This window comes from Pogona vitticeps, chromosome 15, assembly GCF_051106095.1.
Source record: "Pogona vitticeps strain Pit_001003342236 chromosome 15, PviZW2.1, whole genome shotgun sequence".
Classification (NCBI taxonomy): Eukaryota; Metazoa; Chordata; class Lepidosauria; order Squamata; family Agamidae; genus Pogona; species Pogona vitticeps.
The window spans coordinates 12318086-12320252 of record NC_135797.1 but is presented as its reverse complement, the minus strand read 5'-3'; the positions used below and the strand labels follow the sequence as shown (position 1 = coordinate 12320252).

Here is a 2167-nt window from a genome sequence, read left to right as displayed (position 1 = left end):
GTTCCCTGGGTTGAGAAAAGGAAGTAATCAGTCGTGATGGGGAGTGCTCGTTAATTCACGGAAGACAAGTAGCATCTGAACGTGCTACAGACGTCTTCTGTCTGTGTAGTGGATTAAATGTCAGCGATGGATTCCCTTTTGAACAAAGAGCATATTTCGGGCAAGGCGATCCCAGACTCGGCCCTCTCTTCTGTTTTTCAGAAAATAAACTTCCGTGGAGGAAGAGGTTACCCACTGTATTCCATCTCTTTTTTTTCCCAGTGCAAACTAGATACAAGAGATGCAGTGGCTGATTTTTAAACCTTTTTGTCCCTTTCAGTCCAAAGAGGTCCCGGAGTATCGTACCGTGTAATCTGTAGAAATCCACTCCTGCCTGTGAGCTTACAGTCTTTAAAAGAATCCCCCCCCCCCTTTTTTTAAAAGACATGGTGGACTTCTATTCCTGTTAAACCCTAGGTGGTACGGCCAGGGGGTGCTAAACTCCAGAATGCCTGTGGAGGACCTAAAGTTGAAAAGTAACGCAGATGGGAAGGGAGAAGCTCACAGATGGATCAGTGTTTTTTTATCAGGGTTAATGGAATGACCCTTTCCCCCACCTTCTCAAGCGTTGCAACCTCAGAACCTCTCATTTGAGGGATTGTTGAACGGAAGGGGCCTTTAGCCTTGAAGGCTGTTTGCCAAAATAGGGCAGGAATCTGAGGGAATCAGAAAAGCAAAGTTTCTTGTCACTCAAAGTGTGATCCCTCGAGCTCTGTACCAAGGGAAGTCAAAAAGCCTCTTTGGTTTTTGAGAAGCAGTGGAGAATTTTTCCCATTGTGGGACTGTCAGCATAGTTTCACTTACAGTGGACCCTCTACTTAAGGAATTAATCCGTATTGGAATGGTGGCTGCAAGTCGAAAAGTCTGTAAGTCGAATCTCCATTGACCTACAATGCACTGAAAACCAATTAATCCCATAACCAGTGGTTTTTATTCTATTTTTATTCCATTTTGGTTTTTTTTCTGGTCTGTAAGTCGATTCTCAGGCTGCAGGTCGGATCTAAATTTTGCAGCCAGAGAAGTCTGTAACTCGAAAAGTCTGTAAGTCGAGCCGTCTGTAAGTCGAGGGTCCACTGTATAGGCAAAATTGAGCTTTAAAAGCCACCTGTTCCCCCCCCCCCCGGCCTGGCGTTGTTGTTTAGTCGCTAAGTCATGTCCAGCTCTTCGTGACCCCATGGACCAGAGCACGCCAGGCCCTCCTGTCTTCCACTGCCTCCCGCAGTTGGGTCAAAGTCATGTTGGCCGTTTCGATGACCCTGTCCAACCATCTCATCATCCTCTGTCATCCCCTTCTCCTCCTTAAAACTCCCAGGTTGGGGGCGGTGAGAAAACCTGACAACAGTGGCCAGCTCGAGGACGGAGTGTCTCGCTTGTTTGTTCTGGAAAAACTGTTTTTTTCCCCTCCTTTTTCTAGGGAATCCCTCTGTGGGTTCATCTAACAGCATCCCGGGTCCAAGGCCCCGTGGCCCCCCTCCTCCTCCTGGAGAAGACAGTCGAGAGGTGGGTGTTTATCACCGGGGGGGGGTGTGAGGGTGTGCAAGAGAGTGGCTGGAAGAGAGACATGATCTAAGGACTTGCGATGGGGGAGGAAAGGCCTTCACTGGATTCTACACCTGGTTTAGGCCAGTTCAAACAACTTGACAGGGCGATGCTGCTGCAAAGACCCTCTTGGAGGCTGTTTGGGTTTCGGAGAGATTCCGTTGGTGTTTTACGGAGAATCGAGTGTGTGGAATGAGAAAAAAAGATATTTGGATCAATCAGCATGACGGGGTCATATACTGTAGAGTTTATTAATTGATCTAGCTTGTCTAGCGCCTCCGTAGGGCACGTTTAGCATGGAGCATTCGATCCGAGAAAACACAGTGTATGCTGTAGTTTTGGAAGAGGTGGCCATGATCTGATGAAACAGAATCCCGGAGCACAATAATTTTGCACGGATTAGATTTGCACATCTAATATGAATGGGTTTGCCTCCCTCCCTCCTTGGAACTGGCCAGCGTATTTCTCATTACACCTTGGCGTACTTGGTGAGAGCTGAAATGAGGCCTGTTTTGTTATTTTCAGGTGGATGATTCTGGGGTGGGCCCCAAAATCCCTCAAGCCCTGGAGAAGATCCTTCAGCTCAAGG

The 2167-nt window shown here is 47.8% G+C and overlaps 1 protein-coding gene across 1 annotated transcript in view; it reads left to right on the top strand.

The window, feature by feature from the left end:
• The window catches only part of LOC144584892 (splicing factor 3B subunit 2-like), a 37008-nt gene that overhangs the window by 3285 nt on the left and 31556 nt on the right, over positions 1-2167 (top strand). The window lies entirely within an intron of this gene.